General features: G+C 38.7%; 1 protein-coding gene across 2 annotated transcripts in view; it reads right to left on the minus strand.

Moving 5' to 3' along the window:
• COL8A1 (collagen type VIII alpha 1 chain) overlaps positions 1 to 19,100 on the minus strand; it is a 142,525-nt gene extending 123,425 nt beyond the window's left edge. Inside the window, exon 1 of one of the 2 annotated variants that reach the window (XM_037525659.2) lies at positions 19,039 to 19,100. The gene's annotated coding sequence lies outside the window, so the exon portion shown is untranslated. Of the gene's footprint in view, positions 1 to 6,923; positions 6,929 to 19,038 lie in introns of those variants that run through there. The other variant, XM_054700661.1, reaches the window with a different exon arrangement.
• Between the last annotated feature and the right edge of the window lie 568 nt (positions 19,101 to 19,668).

Raw genomic sequence — 19,668 nt, forward strand, 5'->3', positions numbered from 1 at the left:
GGTCTTTGTCCAGGTTCTGCATAAGGGAATGTTGTTTTAATGAATGTTGCTTAAATATTCATCTGTGCAGATGGAATCCACAAATGGATTACACTAGGCTATGCCTCATACAGGAGGAAGGAGGCCACAGTGAGAAATTAAGTGGAGGTTATGACTCAAGTGCCTAGAGAGCAAGCCCCATAACATGACACTTGTTGGAAACTCTCAGGGCCACATGAGTCAGCTATGCATGAGCTCATTGTGGATAAAGAGGGCAAGGTGTCCTTATTTGTGAGTCATGTACCACATGTAGCACAACTGGGGCCTCACAGTTGAGCTAGTCACCACCAGGGCGGGTATTTGCTCTCTGCTCTTGTTCTTCCTACCCAATCAGCTATTGTAGTTGTCCCCACTTCCAGCCTACGACCTTAAGGTGTATAAGTATCTCCTAGGATGCTAGTTAAAAATTCTGATTTCTGGCCCTATCCATGTGATTCTGACTCATTAGGCAGGGCTAGTTGGGAATGGAGAATCCCTGTGCATATTGTCCTGGGACCACATTAAGATAAACTCTGGGAAACTTTGGCCAAGATGAGGATAAAAAGGACTGTTTGGTGGTGTGGTTATCAGTTTTTACTTTTCACAATTACCAAGAGTCTGTTTAGAGCTTTCTTGCTGCCTTAGGTTGATGATTGCTCAAGACTTCTTGAACCAAACTGTTGACCACTCATTTTTTCTAGAAACCTGGCCAAACCTTGAATCTGCTGTTTTGTCTCTGATATTTGTGCCTCTCTGATTATATTTGTTTATCCTTCATTCATCCTTTCATTCAGCTAATATTGAGTACCTGCACTTGGCTTCAGGATCTGTGCTGAGGACACGCCTAGTAAATCAGACTAAATTCAGCTATCCTGAGGTTTACAAACCAGTGGGACAGTTAAGGAAATAGTTTCAGTGAGAGCATTAGATACTATACAGGGATGATGGGGCAAAGTGAGAACACACAGCTGGGCCACACGTGAAGGAAGGCTCTGGGAGTGCTCAGGCAGTTAGGAGGTGATGAAAAGACAGTGTGTTCCATTCAGAATGACAGAGAGTATGACTGAAAACCCTAAAAGATGAAAGATATGGCACTTTCAAAGAAAACTATATCTGTAGTATGCAGTAGCGTTGGTGACAGCAGGGAGTATGGCAAGGAATGGAGCTGGAAAGATGGGCAGGCCAGACCCTAAAGGTCTTGCAAATCCTGTGATAGAGTGGATTCTAATTTGAGGACCATGTATTATCACTGAAAGGTTTTATAAAGGAGTGATTCACAATCTGCATGAAGAAAGAAAGATGCAGTGGGTTTATGCAAATGATTCAGGATGAAGTCCCCAAAAGGTGGGGGGTGAGGGGTTGGGGAGGTGGATGAGAAATGTCCACAGAATATGTGAGGGAAGAGAGTTAGCAAGAAAAATACTCGTCTGCTGCAATGGGGGGAAGGAGCAAAGAACAGAATGACCTGTACTTAAGATACGTGTTTGGTAATAATATGTTGATGTTATTATAGAAATTCCCTGCCAGGTAGCAAAGTATGAAGACACTGGAGATGTCCTCAGAATACTTCAGGTAATGGGACGTCAGTACTGAATTTTTTAATTGGGTGCTACATAGACATATCAACTGCTCAGTCATATCAAAGAATAGAATTAGCCATTTAAAATGCACCAAAATATTAATTTTTTTAGGTTGTGAATGGCTTTGAGATTTAAAACAAAAACAGCTATAAGACATTAAGAAATGAAAGGTATCCTTGATCTCACAAATAATATACATGAAAGTCCTTTATATACTATAAAGTTGTATAACTGTATTAGATGGTGACGGACTTTAAGATAGCAACATTTATGGAAGGAAAACCATGACATGACTCAGTCTTGGGATGCAGTAAACAATTTCAGTGTCAGAAATCTCTCAGTGCAGACACTCAGCCCACCTTGAGTTCCCAAATCACAGGTCCCTTCCTCCGAAAGGAGGATAGAACAACTCTCCCAGGCACAAAGTTATACCATCTCCTATTTGTCTTAAAAGTAAGTTAAAAACTGGAAAACTATCTTAAAACTCTTGAATGAGTAGGGTCTGAAGAAAAAAAAAAAAGAGATCAACTCAAGATTTATTGAAAGGCAAAGTTCAACCCCTTCTTCTGTCAGAAATTTCTGACCACAGAAAAGGGCTTTAAAGGGAGCTGCATGCCCAAGCGGACTTTTCTCACAAATGTATCACATGGGACAGATTTGGACAGATTTGGAATGTGCCGTTCTGTCTGCTAGAGACATTTTTCCACTCTTGGCCTTCCAAAACCCAGAGTTCAAAGCTTCACTACTACTTTTTTTATGCGGGAGCAAATTGACCACAACACTATTAGAAAAAGACGTGAGTCAGTGTGTTTGGCTCTTTGTTTCTTTGTTGTGTTCTTTGGAAAGGAAAGAAATACAGTGAAAGAAAGACTGACTTCCTTGCATCTTGTCCTTGAGGGGTGTTTACTTAAAATATAATAACCCTAAACTAAGTTATTGTTAGGATTAATATTCTACATGTCCACATTTTGAAACTGGAAAAAATTCCACCAGACCTTGTGTAAGATAAGCTTTAATTTTTCTCATTATACAAATAGGTAAGTTGAGTCACTGAGCAATGGGGCAATTTTCCTGGTCTTGGTTGCATTAGATAAAAAGAAAGCCTATGAACTTGGAGCTTTTGATACCAGGTAACCGCTTTGATCATATTTTTATTGAAAACTGACAATCAAAAAATTAATAATTCATTATACTGCATGTTGAGGAGATGAACTTTCCTAGCATAACAGAAATTCTTCATATAAGTTATAAGCATATGTGTGTGCACACACACATATACATGTTAAAATAACCTCAACTTCCAGAATTTAAGGGAATGAGACATTTTGGACAATTGAAATTTTCACAATAGCTATTACTTTACACCCATAAAGACCAACAATATATTTGTTTTGATAGATATCATAATATTTAATGATGTAAATAATATAATATAATATGTAAAGATGTAATTTCCTTCATTCTTACAAGAAGCTACTAAATGTGTCAATATTTATATCCAGTGATTCCCTCAGGACCTTCCTAGGGCCATATGACTTTTTTCACCTCAATGAATGCCATTGTGCTTTTAAAAAATTCTTTTCATAGCTTCTTTTTTCTCTGCTTTTAGTGCTAGGCTTCTATAAATCTGTTTCTTCCTGCTGTTGGTGCAGTTACATGTTGCAACTCCCCCTTCCTCCTTCAATTAGGTATGTAAAGTCTGCTGTGTTCTTAGGACTAAGAGAACTAAATTTGTTAGAAGTCTTTGTAGAACAGGAATGATTGCTTATAAATATGGACCTTAATGACCACTGTCTTTTATTGTCTAAGCACTTTTGAATTACTTTTTCTTCTCAGATGTGTTCTGGAGAACTGAGGTTTTCAGAAATTTGAATTCTTGGTGAAAAATTGCCTTAAATATTGATATATCTTAATTCTAAAATTTGACTGGGAATAATTTAATTGTTCTGTGCTACAGATAGTCATCCAACAAGCATTTACTAAATTCTAAGCGCATGACTTGATTCCAGGACCTCAGGATCTCAGTCATTCCTGGGGCCATCAATATTCATTGTAGCTTGTTGGCAACAAAATTAAGATCGTTCACCATTTTGCATGTTTTAATTTTATGAGTGTCAAATGTCTCAAATATGTCTTTGAGGTACCGACTCGATTCGTTTTTGGCACCTAGAGAGTGGGATGAGACTTGAATTTATTATCCTTGATACGTGTGGGCTAAGAGTCTTGCTGAGTGCGCTGGGCTTGCTGTAAGAGGATACTGGCCTCGGGGAAGGCTTAGAACACTTTGAATACTATGAAAAAATGTTCAAAAAGTTGTTCCCTCTTTGAAGAACAAGGAAAAAAAGGGGGTGAGGGAGAGGAGGTGTGATAGTCCCTGTACATTTTTGCTTCAAGTGGCTTTTTACCTATTTGTATGCCTTTCAGTTACAATCTCTGGATACAGGTGAAACTAACGAGAGAAATCAAACAAAGGATCAGACAAAGACAAACATTAAAACCAACCCTTGAGGGTCTCCCCGGTGGCACAGCGCTGGGTTGCGAAGCTGCCCCCAGTCTCTGCAGCGCCGGTTCGATCCCCGGCTGCTCCCCGGCCACGGGAGGAGGGTCCCCCATGGCGCGCAGACCTCTCCTGCTGCCCGCTGCTCCCCTCAGCAGTGTACTTCGGTCCTTCTGCCTGCTCTGCTCCCCGCTCTGGCTCTGGTGAATTCTCTCACCCTCCCGCGCTTCTGACTGTACCCAGTGCTTGTATACATAAATAAATAAAAATAAATCTTAATAAATAAATAAATAAAACCAACTCTTGAAAACTGGCCATAGATCTAGGGCACCCAGAGAGGAGAGGTAAGAAGGGGAGGAGGAGAAACACCTCAGGGTGCCCCCAGGACCCGGAGGCCACACTGGCATGCAGCTCATAGCCTCGTTCTCCTGGGTGGATGGCGCCTGGTGGGCTGTGAGCCCCAGCGTGGCCTGGGGATGGAACAGAGGTTCCACTTTTCCTGTTATTCCTGATGGTGTATTATTAGAGGATTTTTCAAACATCTTAGTGGTTTCTTTTGGCAACTATAGTCGACCCATATCACTTGGTGGTGGGAGAGCTGAGGTTACCACAACTGAGGGAATAAACCTTATACTGCCAAAAAATTAACAAGGATAGTAAAACAATTGTACTTCATTAAAAAATGAGAATGAAAATAAATAAATTAAAAAATGGATTGTGTGTTCTTTAAAGCCATAAACTACAGAAGACAGCCTATGAAACTGTTCTTGCTATCAGTGGCATTTTATTGTGTTGCTAGTTCTTCCACATCTGCAAATTTATTTGTCACAGGTTTTTAACAGGATATTGTGAATGCTCTTTGTGCATAAAATGTCAGTGATGTTGCAGTTAAAAAGAAAAGCGCAAAAATAATGACCTACTCGCTACATGCAAAAGAATGAAGCTTGACCACTACCTCACACCATACACAAAAATCAACTCAAAATGGATTAAAGAACTAGACATAAGACCTGAAACCATAAAATACATAGAAGGAAATATAGGCGAAACACTACGGGATTTGCACATCAAAGACATCTTTACAGACACATCACCCAAAGCAGTGATAGTGAAGACAAAGATAAACAGCTGGGACTACATCAAATTAAAGAGCTTCTGCACAGCAAAAGAGACAATAACAAAAACAAAGAGAAACCCCACCAACTGGGAGAACATTTTTGCACCCAACACTAATGATAAAGGACTGATCACAAAAATCTGCAAAGAGCTGATGAGACTCAGCAACAACAAAGAAAATAATCCAGTCAAAAAATGGGCAGAAGAGCTAAAAAGAAACTTCTCTGAAGAGGAAATGCAAATGGCCAACAGACATATGAAAAAATGTTCAACATCACTTGTAATCAGGGAAATGCAAATCAAAACTACCATGAGATACCATCTCACACCAGTGAGAATGGCACATATTAAAAAAACTAGCAACAACAAATGTTGGCGAGGATGTGGAGAAAAAGGAACTCTTGTGCACTGTTGGTGGGAGTGCAAACTGGTCCAACCACTATGGAGAGCTGTGTGGAGATTTCTGGACCTACTAAACATAGAGCTTCCATATGATCCAGCAATTCCACTCCTAGGTATTTACCCAAAGGACACAGAAACATCAATTCCAAAGAGCACCTGCACTCCTATGTTTATAGCAGCACTGTTTACAATAGCTAAGCTTTGGAAACAACCCAAATGCCCAAAAATGGATGACTGGATCAAGAAGATGTGGTACATATATACCATGGAATATTACTCAGCATTCAAAAAAGATAAACACATGCAATTTGCAGCAACATGGATGGCACTGGAAGGGATCATGCTCAGCGAAATAAGCCAAAAAGAAAAAGAAAAATACCGGATGGTCTCACTCATAGCAGGAATCTAGAAAACTTAAATAAGGGACCAGGAAAATGAATATAAGAAAGTGAAAATCAAAATCAACAAAAAACTATGAACCAGAGACACTTTTTGGGGGTGGGGGGCGGGAGGGGAAGGATTGGGGTCAGAATGGGGCGTTTGCAATTGTATGGGGGAATATAAAAATAAAATTTAATATTTAAAAAAAAAAAATAAAAATATTTTACTTTTTTCCCTTTTAATCTAAAAAAAAAAAAAAATAATGACCTACTGTCTTCCTATTCTAGTTCCTTTCCTTATAGTTATTTGGCTTTGGGGAAGTTACTGAAGTCTCTTAGAGGGTTTCCTGACTCATGGGAAAATCATTAGAATAAAATGCAATAATAATAAATTTAGCCTTTTACTTGGCACAGAATCAACCTTTGCTACATATTACTCTCCTATTATCATTGGGAGTTGGGGTTCTCTCTTCTTGAAAAGCATATTTTCAATCACTGAATCTGGGTTACTAAGTAACCCTTACAGGTCATTCTACTTTGCTTTGGTGTAGGTTCTCATTTATGCTGCCAGGATGTGCTGGACAATTCCTGAATATGATACTATTAATGTTCAGCCTCAAATAGTAGGAAGAACAGAAATTTAGGAATGGAATGATCCAGGTTCATATTCTAAGGCCAACATTTGCTATCTAATTGGCTGTGAAATTTACATAATCTTGCTAAGTCTCCACTGCCTCCTGTGTAGAATGTATATAACATTCTTCTCTAATTCAAATGAAGGTATATATCTATATCTGTATTATATATAGGTATACATACCTATATCTATAAGATACACATACATATATGTCATATGTTGTAAACTTCTCTGCAAAGGTTAATCATCATCATTATCTCTATGTTTAAAGGTTCCCAAATTAAGATACTTACTAACATTCTTTTGCTGGTGATAGTGAATTCTATTTTGTAAAAGCAAGATATTTCTTCAACGTTCTTGCTCTGTTGAAAAGGAGACATGGATTCTTTCTTTAGCCACAGAATCATGTCTGTAGATGAGAATTTTATTTATATGTATTCAAATGTGATTTAAACACATGCTGATTCTTTTATGGCTAAATATAAAAATTTACAAGTTAAATGTTATTGCTCTCTTTACCATTTACTCTAGAGCTTGCTTATAGTACAATTTGTAAATTATTTACAAGGCAGGGAAAATACACACCCATAATTATTTCTTGATGTCTGGCGGGGTAAATTCTTTTATTTCATTATTTTAAAAAAGTTTTCATTGAAGGTTTTTCCAGTCATCCCACATAAACTTTAGCTGAAAATGGAAGAGATACAGCTGATTGCCCTGGCTTCTCGAACATCTCTTCTGCCTTGTCCCACTCTTAACTGAGTCAGAAGGAAGGCATGTGGTGTGGCTGACTTTTGAAATCATTAAACATCTCCAGTAAACTGGCTGTTAGAGACTCACTCTGGTTTATTTTCTAAAGGCGTATTAATAATTCAGAATCAATCTGTAGCCAGACTGGTTGGTTACTGTGCTCTGTCTTTGCCAGGTCCATGATTTTGTTGCATGGTTGAACTATTAGCATGATGATTCCTGAAGGGCTATAGGTAAGCCAGCAAGTGCCATGGGGCACATTGTCATATTTCAAAGACATGTGACCTCCCCTGACCTGCTGGTAGAGTTCAGCCTCTTCCAAGTGTCTTGGGTTGTTCACTAGAAATATAGACAGAATGTTCTGGGGAAATGTATGATAAAGAATTACCTTCCTTCAGAAAGTGATGAAGTTTCATGGGGCGAGGAAAGCAAAAATTTGTTAACTAAAATTGCACACAAAATCTAACATTGTTTTAACATTGTGTCAACAGCAACACAACATTGAGCACAACACAACACTGCTGTGTCTTCTCCTTCACCATAACTGCATTTTATTCTCCAAACCTTCTTTTTCTTTCCTTCTCACATTTATTAAGTTTCTATTACATACAAAGCATCAAGGATGCAAGGTTAATAAGACCTGGGTTCTGCAAGAAGCTCACAGTCTCATATGGAAAAAGATACATGAAATAAATAGATACATAAAACAAACCATTACAGAATGAAAATCACCATGACTGGGCAGTGTGGATTGCGAGGGAGCATGATTGAGAAGTAGAAAGCAGCCTGGGGCAGGCTGGCTATAGGCCTGTCTTCTCAAAGCAGAGGCACTTCATCTAATTATTGGAGAAATACAAATTAATTCTGTAGATCAAGTGGGAAATACTACATGCAGAGTGGGAAGGTCAAGCAAAAATGCAAAAGAGTATAGCGAACGTGACCTTATGGAAAGAGCCAGACCTGGTTTCCTCTTTTTGGCACAGCACAAAGGAAGGGCTTGAAGTATGCTTATTTCTATGTATAACCTCACTGCAGGTTAAGGTAGAGACAACATAGACATTTGTCTGTCTAGGTAACTCACATGGCTTGAGGGAGTCATTTAAGTTGTCTTGACTCTCGTTATCTCCCTTTGAATTGTAGACAATGTATTGCCAAAGAGAATAATCTGGGGAGCCAGGTTCAAATTTGGTTCATGTGCCTTATTGCCTCTGTTCTGGTAAATTTCTCATATAATTGCAGGAATTTCTGCTGCCTTAGGAATGATGTGCTAGGTTGTCACTCTTTTTACTAGATTGATGCCAAGCAACTTGTGATTACTTGGGGGAGAATTTATGGAGAAACCTTAGCCCTTACAAATTACCCTAGGGAGAAATGATAGCTTTTTTTCTTGCTTTTCTAGTTACACAGACCTTACTTTTTTGGCTCTGAAATGACAGCATGCTTTTAGGAAAAAATACGAAAAAAGAAAAAAGAAATGAAAATCACAGTATTAAACAAGAAACAGAGCCAGTCAACAGTATCTAGGAACAGAGCCACTGGATGCTCTCACTTTCTTTATGAGTCAGAGACATTGTCAGGAGTTGAATTTTCTTTCTTCCTTTTCTGACAGGACAAGACGTCATAAGAGGCAGCGTGGAGGGGCAGGAAGACTGTCATTTGAAATGTGACCTGGTTGGTAACAGTGGCTCTGCTGCTTCCTAACTGTATCATCTTGAACAAGGTGCTGGACTGAAGAGAGGCTCAGTTTTTCTCATCTTTAAATTGGGAATGATAATACTGCTCCTGGAGTGTTGATGAAAGGAATAGAGATAAGGAGACTGCAAAATCCCTGATCCTCTTAGGTACTTTAAAAATACTATCTGGTAGGGCCTCCCCTGGTGGCACAGTGGTTGAGCGCTGGATTGCGAGGCTACCCGCAACCTCTACAGCGCCAGTTCTATCCCTGGCCACCGGCGAGGGTCCCACAAAAAAAAAAAAAAAAAAAAGAAAATACTGTCTGTTATTAAACTACTAATGATGAGTTTTAAGTTTCTCCCTTGGATGAATGTGATTGACTTATTTTTCTTAAGCTAGACAGTGCTGAACTCTACCACTGACTTTCATGCATTATCTTTGTGAAGAGTAAAGAGAATTCCCAGAATAGAACCCTAAGAGAAATAGGGAATCTAATGGGGGTAGGAGACCTGAGTGTCAGGTAAACCAAATAATTCCTCATGTAGAAGACATACTAGAACATCAGTGAGTGTGTTCCTACTATAGGAAGTAGCTCCCCATTGATGGTGAGAAAGTAAATGATTAAGGAAAACTGTTAGCTAATCATCTTTGTTAATTAATAGTGATAAAGGCAAAACAATGATGAGCTCAGAGATTGAAATACTAGTTATGGAATTATCTAGGTTCCTTATTTACTGAACTAATTGGTCACTGTATTTATAATACAATATTCAGATAGTGCAAAAGAAGAGGGCAGAAAGAGATTATTTCAATTTGTCCAATTTTATGAAGATTTTTTTTTTTGGTAGAAATGGGTTGACCATTATATATGGATTTTAATAACATTATATATATATACACATATATATGTGTGTATGTGCATATATATGTGTATGTGTGTGTATATATATTGATAGATATATAGATTGTACCTATCTATAGAGTTTATAAATACTAAACTTGTTCTGGCATTTCTGTGATTATTATTATTATAAAAAACAGAGCCATAGAACCACAAGATGTTCATCTGTTTCTTTTCTTCCTTTTTCATCTGGGTTTGGAAATGACATTGGAGTGGTTACTTATTTTATGATTTGACATAGCATATAATCTATACTGACACTCAGTGTGCATTACATAATAACTAGCATCATTGAAATACTATGGCCCAGTGGATGTTGAAATGATGAAGGACAGTGCTTCCTAAGCTAGTTCCCAAGTGGTTCATAGATCATCAGTCCCACGAAATGTTCTTTGGTTGGGGAAATCTATCATTAAATAAGCTGAGGACAATTTTTATGAAGAATTTAAATATGCATAGCATATTAAGGTCTTTGAGAACTCTTGTGGTGAATAAAATTGATTACTGTTGTTTCATTGAGTGTCTCTAAAATGTCACAGAATCTCATTCTGCATAATCTCATTCTGCATGGACACATATTACTGCTACTTTTGAAATACACTTTGGAAAATATTGATAATGGGGTAGGCAGAGGTTTTACACAAAATATCAGTCATTATTAAAAGTGTGTTTCTCCAGTTAAAATAGAAATTTTAGATCAAAAAGTCTTTTATTTGTGTGTGTGTGAGCAATTATCTTTAGACTGATGTCAACATGTGAACAAGTAAGCATATAGGCTTCTTGAGATTCTTAAGATAGTATTTAATTATTGCTTCTTTTTTCTTTTCCTTTTTCTCTTAACCTTGTTTGACCCACTGAGCCAAGAATTGTCCTCTATATTTTAAGAAACAAAAATGCTCTTGTTACATCTTTTTTTTTTCTCGTGTTACATCTTATTTGGAATTTCATTTCATTTTGACTTGGTTCTGTTTAAATACTATGAACCAATGCCAGGTGTTGTAAGTGTTATCTAGCCACTGTGTTAAATGATGGTAAGAAGGTCATTCTGTAAAATATTTGACAAGACCTCTAGTTTCTCTAAATGGTAGAGTGGTTATTTGAGAATTGTTCTTCTATTTAAGATAAATAAATTAAGGCTTAGATGGTCAATGATTTACCCTGAGCCCCAGGGAGAATCGAGGTATTTTTGAGATTAAAACAATGAAGATTTTCTGGAACAGTGATTCTCAGGCCACATGCATACCACATTCATAGCTTCATCTCCGTTGATATCAGAAATAGCTTTAGAGAGAGGATCACTCTGTTTTCCAGTGAATGTCATAATTTTTTTTAATAAGCAAGCAGCCTTTCTCTGGGTTGCCAAGGAATTTTTTTTTTTTTTTGGTATGGTCCTAATTGGTCTCTATCCCCCAAAGGTTCTGACTTATGCAAGTGTCTCAAGTCTTAACAAGTCATCCCCACACAGCTGTACAATGGAAATGTTCAACGGGAAGGTATTCACTTCAGTCTAGGCAAGGCCTTGGCTGCTCTTTGTAGAAACTGGGATCCAAGAGAGCAGCTTCTGGGCCACATTGGTTGGAGAAATCTGTTTAGTCTGTTTCTGCACCTTCCTTCCTCCCAGATCCTTTCCCCCTGTCCTGGTGTCAGTGGTGTCTAGTTATAAAAGGGCACCAGAACTTCCCATTTAAACAAAGGAGATTTTCTCGGTCCTCAGCCCTCTCTGAGTTTGCTTCTTGCTGACCCAGCTGCCTGTTTAATACTGAAATAAGCATTTGGTCTTAGCTGGTGGTGGCCTTGGAAGAATATTTTATAAGATTGCTTTGGTTTTCTTTCAAATAATCTTCTACAAGCCTGGGCATTTCTGGCATTGCTGAAGTGCAGGTGATTTATTCCTAGAGGCTTATATTGGGATTAAAAAAAGAGAAAGAAAACCAAGAATGTAATATACTATTACGGTAGATTTAGCCAGTGGTTGCAAAGGATACCTTGTTCTGTCCTTTATAAAAAAATAAAATAAAATTGGAATATAAATGGGAACAAGTCAGTTTTCTATTTTCTGACACTCAGCCCCCTGGCTCCCTCTACTGGTCAATGACCTCCTTCCCCACCCATTTGAGCAACAGGGGTTTGGTAAAAACTGGGAAATAGAAGGGGAATTAGACATGTCCTTGAACCAGGAATTGTGGATTCAACTGTGTGTGTGTGTGTGTGTGTATATATATATATATATATATATTTTATTTACAGGTCCCTTTTCTTCCTTCTTTCTTCCAACTTTAACAATCCTGGCTATCTAAGCCACATATTCTTAGCTCCACCTAGCGTCTTCCTTTATGTACTTCTTGGCCTTATCTTGGATCTGCCTCCCCCCCCCCTTTTTTTAAATTGAGGTAGCATTGGTTTATAGCACTTTATGTGGTTTAGAGGCACAGGATCACATTCCTTCAGATGTATGTCACTCCGCCTACCATCAAGGCCACCATTGCCCTCCGCTACACTCCATTGAACACCCTCTGTGCCTTTGAACTAGAGGCTGCTTATTGCGTATATATGGCACTGATGAACACCATGGCCTCTGGATTTTAAGACTGGGCAATCACTAAGTAGAGATATTTAAAGAAATCTAGTTATGTACAGTCATCACTATGAAGTTATGAACCAGGTTTAGGGTTATCTTTAGAGTACACATGGCACGATCGTGGAGGAATATATTAAATGGGGTGATATGTAGCAAAATGTCTCCCAGCTGCCTCAGGACAAAATGCTCTTTAACCAGCTGGCTCAGAAGACCCGCTGTCCTCCTGCTGAACTGAAGGCAGCTGTGACTTAGCCATTTTTGCTGCTGGGTAGCGAAATTTCTCCATAAACCAGTCATAGTTGCCCTAGTACATGAAACCTTAATTATGAAGGCCATTGACCCAGACTTTCAGAAAAACAGCTGTTTTATCTAGCTAACCAAAGGGGACTGGAGAAGCTCCCCAACAGGCTGGATGCATTTTGTTTCCTGAAGAAGCCAACAACTGACACCCACACCCAGGCCTATTCAGTTAGAGTTGGAAAAGTAGCACATGAAGTGATTAATTGTCTTTAATCTCAACACATTGAATGATGCCAATGCCTAAATATTCTGTGATATAAACACATCAATAGAGAGTTTAAGAGAGGCAGTGTTCAAGAAAATACTTAAAAGAATGTTTTTACAATGATGCTTAGTCATAGTACTATGTAAATTTTAACATACAATAAATCAATTTCAGAAACACAGTTACTATTTCAAAGATATGCAAACAATTGTCAGGCAGGCTTTAGAGGAAAGTGAAGAAGCTTTTGGGGGGAACATCTGTCCACTTATTAAGGGCAAATTGTTTCCAGAAATGATACAAGAATATTCTGCTCTACCTTCATCATTTTCCTTATCAACAGAGAACATTTTGATTTGAGTGTAGCGATGGCTGTTTCATGCCATCGCTACACTCTTGGACCCTTGATGACCCCTCTCCTCTGTCACAACACTTCTCCTGAGTTAGTATGCTATAGCAGAGTCAAGTCCAAATGAAGGCAAATGGGCTCTTTTCCTAGTTGAAGTCCAGTCAGGGGTTAAGAAGAGATTTAATACATGTAATTTCCTATAAACCTTTCACCCATATGAGCCAGTCCTTAAAGTATTGTCCTGAAAGATTCCTGATCTGAACAGAATTTCATGTCCCAAACTTTTGTGAGATTCTTAGTTCAGACCATCATATTAACAATCTCTTCCTCAACACCTGAAAGTTCATTGGGGCGATTCCCTCTTCTGTTTCAGAGGTTGAACTTTGGTGCTACTTTGTGCCATCCTACACTCTTGGGCCCTTGACACCCCTCCCCTCTGTCACAACACATCTGCCTACTTCCCTCAGCCAGTATGTCCCTCACCCATTTTCTCTGATTGTCTATTATGCATATTTCATCCTTTTCTCATGAGAGACCTGGAAATGTACAGGTGGATATACAGGCAACAAATTGTCTACTGGGTGGTAAAAGAAGAAGGTTTGGCTGTCAATAATCACATATTAATACATTTCTTTCATCACACAAATATTGGAACTAGATTTTAAGCCTGCTATAAAAACATAATTTCTAGAAATCAGGTAAATGTGAGAAAGGTTAGTGAAATTGTTGCAGGTAGGGAAATGGCTTAGCCAATGATAATGCTAAATGATCTTTCCTTCTAAAGCTAAGAGAATTTAAATTTGAGTCCCTGTAAGCCCCTATAGATGCAAGATTTTAATGGAAGGAGTTAAGAAAAATGGATATTTTATACTTAGGTTTTTTTTTTTTTTTTCAATTCTCTTACCCACTCAACACAGATTCACCAAGCAGCTTCTATATACTAAGTCCTTGAATGAGAAAAACACATTAGCGGCTCTACTCATCACAGGGGATTGTATTATGTTTACTAGACATTGTGCAGCCTGAATCCTCTATCAGGCTATGGTTTCTGAGAGTCCTGCCTGTGAAGTTGCAGCAGAATTCTTAGTATCAGCAGAGGCATTTAACACCCACACTGTATAGGGCAGGCACATCAGAGCTATTTGAGATGAATGCTGACTGGAGAGTTCGGTTCCATGAATGCTAGCCCTGGTTTGCCACACATGTCTGGGAGACCTTGGGCAAGACATCAACCTTTCTGAATTTTTCTCAGCTGTAAAATTTACTTCAGCTAAAACTAGCTCCAAGTATCCCTCCAGCCTTTGTACCCTGGGATCCTCTAAATAAATATTTTAATCCCCAAGAAGTTAGAATAGGGACTAGTTGTTATTAAAAAGTGCTTTGAAACTTAATTTCAGAGGGTCTGTTGGAAGCAAGGAGCAATTTTAAATTCACTTTCTTCTAGGTGTATGAATTAAGGTTTAGGAAAATGTAAAGACTTTTTATTTGTTGGAGTGAAAATTTACATCCTGTTTAAGAGAAGTATGAGACTTTTGGTAATGAGAAAAGCCACAAGTATGAGTGGTACTCCAGAAACTTGATCTATAAGAATTGAAAGGAAATTTATTCCACTGAAGAAAAAAAGGAGTAGCACAGAGGGCTATGACTATATATTCTGTGCACATTTGGATTTGCACAGGGCAGAAGCCCATTTTTGGTTTTCCAACAACGACAATGGAAATGAGCCCGAATTTAATAGAGGAGATTGAAGGTAAACCATAGTTTATACAATCAGCTAGTTTATACTCGTTTTATAATCAGGTGCTGTGAGTTGCTTTTACTGTTAGGTTACATTGAAAAGTTAGAATTCATTCTTAAGTAATTACTCTATGATCAGTTTTGGGGAATACTTTTGTTTCAGTCACTTCAGTTTGATTCAAAGCAATTTCAGTGGTTTTATAAATTTGATTCCATCGTGACCCCCAGATTACAGACATTCCAATCTTGTGGACACCCTTTAACCCCCTTCCTGCAGACTTATTTGCTTGAGGAAAGACTATAAAGTATATCCTTCTTCAAAGAGCAAACATAGTTACCAAAGCGATAGTGGAAACTTTTAGTGGCTTCTCTTGGTTGGTGTTGAAATGTGGTCAATTCTCTCTCCCACTCTTCATTCCTTGTCTCTCTAGAAAGGGAAGTTTAACAGGACTCTAATTTAATTTTGTGGGGTGTAAACTGTTGTTGATGATTGCCAGGTCACTGGAAAATCTTTTTTATTATATCCTTAGGTTTTTGTAACAACTTGTGAGCTGGGCCTTCTTAAAAAATTTCTAGATGCTCTGAGTAGTAAGTGTTCCTTTTCACAGAATATTAAAGTGAAAAATTCTCTAAATTCCAAAGGGCATTCTTCCTGTCCTCTTCTTTTGTTTTCCTTTTCACTCAATTGTTAGAACAATGCGCCTTTCCAAAGAATGCATTCTAGTCTTAAGATCTGTATATTCTTTAAATTATGCATATATATGTATGGGATGCTGGTGGAAGAGAAGGGAACCCAGGCTGGAAGGAGGGTTACTTGGAGGGGGGAGATTGTTACCTATGGCTGTACTTAACTCTGCAAGTTGCCACACCAAAGTGGAAGCAAGGAGTTATTTTCAATTCACTTTCTTCTAGGTATATGAATTAAGGTTTAGGAAAATGTAAAGACTTTTTATTTGTTGGAGTGAAAATTTACATCCTGTTTAAGAGAAGTATGAGACTTTTGTTAATGAGAAAACCCACAAGTATGAGTGGGGTAAGAAGAACTAAAATGCTGCTTCTAACTTACAAATAATTACCCAGCTTTGGGTCCTTTGGAAGAGTTAGGGTTGGTTTTGTGAACCACTAATTAGTTAAAAATCTATACTGAGGTCTTTCATGGTTATAATATAGCTTTTAAAATTATAACTGGCAAAGTCCTATGGGTTTCAAAGTGGGATAGACCTGAAATCCTTTTGGTCTTTGGGATTGAGCTGTTCTCTTCAGTTACAGGAGGGCACACACAGTAAAGTTGGATCTTAATTTATTAATGAAAATACTTTCAGTAACTTAAGGAAAAAAAGAATGAGCAGAACTGAATTTTTGCTCTTTCTGTGCCCCCTTATATCCCACACAAATAAAAGGCAAAAAGAAATTGCATTCTGTAATAGAGATTCTTTCTCTTTTCCTAGGGCACTTCTACAATAGCTCCCAGCTTCAATTCTCTACTCATCGCCAACCTTCTCCCAATTTTTATTTCACTCATGGAGATAAGATGGAGTATACTTTCTAATCATGGAAAGAATATTGCTTTATAATTTTGAAACTAGTAGAAAACCTAAAACATGTTTTTCAAGGCATAGGAGGCTCTCAAAATCAGCAAAGTCCCTCCCAGTCCCAGTATCTCTTGTGAAAGTGACAGTTCATGTTCTCTCTTTTGAGATGCAGTAGAGGAAGGTTCAAAGCCTACTGGAATGATGTTGCATAGGTATGGTCAGGATCCCAACCCAGGGGCATAAAGAGATGAAAAGGATAGTCATGCTATGTCTCCATGTCCTATGCAATAGGGGAGTCACTGGGATACTATATTGCAACACTACCACTGACTTTCCTGAACAGTTAAGAAAGGAAGTATCATCTTACCTGATATGTACCCTGTGGAGAAAGATTGCTTTAAGTGTCTGGGAAAGTTAGATCTGGGGCAATCTGAGACAATTTCACTCAGGTTTTTAGGGTGTTGAATTTGATGGTAAATAGGAAAGGCAGTTACTGTTAAATGGTTCATAGCAGGTGATGGACTAACTGCCAGGAAAAGCAAACCTTGGGAGAACACTTTCATCCACAAACTTAGGAACAACAGGGGATTCTTTTATAATGGGAACACTTTTTTTTTTCCCTTCCAGAAAAGATAACTTTGCTCAAGAGGATCTGGTGAATGAATCAGTGTATTTTCACCTTTGTGAATTGATGGGTATAAGTCTAATGGTTCCATAAAAGAAGAATTACCTTGGGCATAACATACACTTGGTTTGGTCTTGTCCCATAACTGTGCTCTTGTCATGGCTAGTTACCCATTTACATCAGACTGAATCAGGGGTCTGCTGGAGGTAAAAGGTGTTTCAATATGCTCAGGTCACATATTATCTTGGCCAACAGTAATTTTACAGCATTTTCTTAAAATAAACTGCCCTCCTTGCAATAATTTTTTCCCGTGAAGCAAAAGTTCATATGACAGAAAGCTTTACATAAAACTCTTTCATTGGAGCAAAGCATTGGATACCCTTCCTGCCAATCCAATTTTAAAGTATCTTTGTTATTTCTTTTGATATGCAAAAGATAAGAAAAGGCTTGGAGACACCCACCGACAAATGTCTAAATTATTTTAGTTTCTTTGGTAGTGGAGAATTTTGTTACAGCTTTGGTGAATTTTTCCATTTCAAGTGAAACTTGAATAATCAAACCAAAAACATAGTGAAACTTTCCCTCTGTTTAAGAACTTTAAAGGCTGAAAAGTGGTTTGGTTTCCTGACTGCCAGCTTTGGTTTGTCTTTTCTAAGTGGTCTTGTGCAGTTCCCCAGTAGAAACATTTGAAGAGTGTTCTTCTCCCACATGAGAGAGTTTCATCCCACACAACCAACAGATTTTGATGACAAACTTCATTGCACCAAGTATCTGGTTTTCCAGAAGTGGCTGTGGAGCACAGGTGCACAAACACTCATTCTCAGAAATAAGATACCACTCTTTAAAAATGAGGGGAACTTAAACACTGGGTATCTCTATACTATCTGGGTGCCAAACAAGTAGATTTTAGTGTACTAGATGAAGTAAGAAAGAGAGTGTGACAAGCAGGGTTAAAATTTCCAAAGCCTTCTAGCTGTTCTTTCTTTATAACCGTCTGGTGTACACAGAAGCATTGTATAATCTGGCCTGTATTTTTCTCTTGCTGTGAAACATATTGAAACGCTTTATGTTTAGGTGTGTGTATAGAAATTCATGAAGTTCTTTTATACACTTTCTTAGTTCCAACACAATTCTCATTTCAGGACGTCTTGAAAAGATAGCTTTGTGAGCACTTTCTGCCCAGCTTGTAAATTTGGATTTGTTCTTTTCTATCTACCAGACACCTGATTACTGTCCCTGCAAAGGGCACCCGTTCACATCATTTTTTCCAACTGCTTAAACCTGGAAAGATATTTTTTAAAGGACTCACAGAAGCTGTCTTGGGGGTTTGGAAAACATGGCAAAATTGTTAGCAGACCTTTTGACTGTGCTATTTTTAGGGCACTAATTGTGCTCTTTTAAAGTACATTTTTGACAATGGGACAAAGTATTTCTTGCTCCTCTCTGTACCTGAAATGAAAAAGTCAGTAAAGCACCCCAAACAGATACATTTTAACCTCAGCAACAGTCAGCAACGGGGGATAGGTTAAAAAGAAAACTTTTTTTTTGCAATATTTATGCCACTGTTTCTGGCCAAAATGACTTTTATTTTACCGTTCAAACAGAAGTTTGTTTTCAAACCAGTTGCTAGTTAAAGGAGCAGTTGATCTGGCATCCATAAGAATCAGCTCTAACCAAACAGTAAGCATGGTGACCGCAGGAGACTCAGTCCCCTACAGCAACCCCTCGGAGGTCAGACGCCGGCAGAAGTGTTATCTTACCTTCAGCGTGTAAGGTCCAGGGAGAGAGGCTCAGGGGCTCCCACAGGAGAGGACCGGGAAAGTGCTCTGATCCGCAGCGGCTAACATGCACTTGGCTTTTATGGGCAGGTGGGAGGAGCTGCTCCTCATGGTAGGTGGGCAGGGAAGGGGCGGCGGGCGGGCAGCCCCCGGGAGGAGCTGGACACTCTTCTCTGGGGAAGGGTGGAGAGGGCCGAGCCGGGAGCCCGACAGAGGGAGGAGAGATGGGGGGGTGGGGGGTGCGGGAGCGGAGGAAGTAGTGGAAGCGAGAGAGGGAGGGAGGAAAAGAAAGAAAAAACGAAGAGAAGAGAAATAGAGAGAAAGGGATGTAGACCACAGATAGGGAAAGAATTGGGGAGAAAATGACTAGGAGACAGCGAAAGATACGCAAACACGCACGATCTAAAAGGACAGGGGAATTGCATTAATTTACGTGTCGTATTTTCCATTTTTTTTTTTTTTGCACGGGGGAATTATGGATGATTTATTACTAAAGGTGTTCTGTGTGAATTTGAAAAGCTAAATGCGGTTTAGGAAAACTGCAGGATTCATAAAGTAGCGAAGGAGGGGGATCTGGGCGTCTGAGAAGCCAAGCCAGCTGCCGGCAGACGC

The sequence above is a fragment of the Talpa occidentalis genome, unplaced genomic scaffold (genome assembly GCF_014898055.3).
Source record: "Talpa occidentalis isolate TD23 unplaced genomic scaffold, MPIMG_talOcc4v2.1 talOcc4.4, whole genome shotgun sequence".
NCBI classification, from domain to species: domain Eukaryota; kingdom Metazoa; phylum Chordata; class Mammalia; order Eulipotyphla; family Talpidae; genus Talpa; species Talpa occidentalis.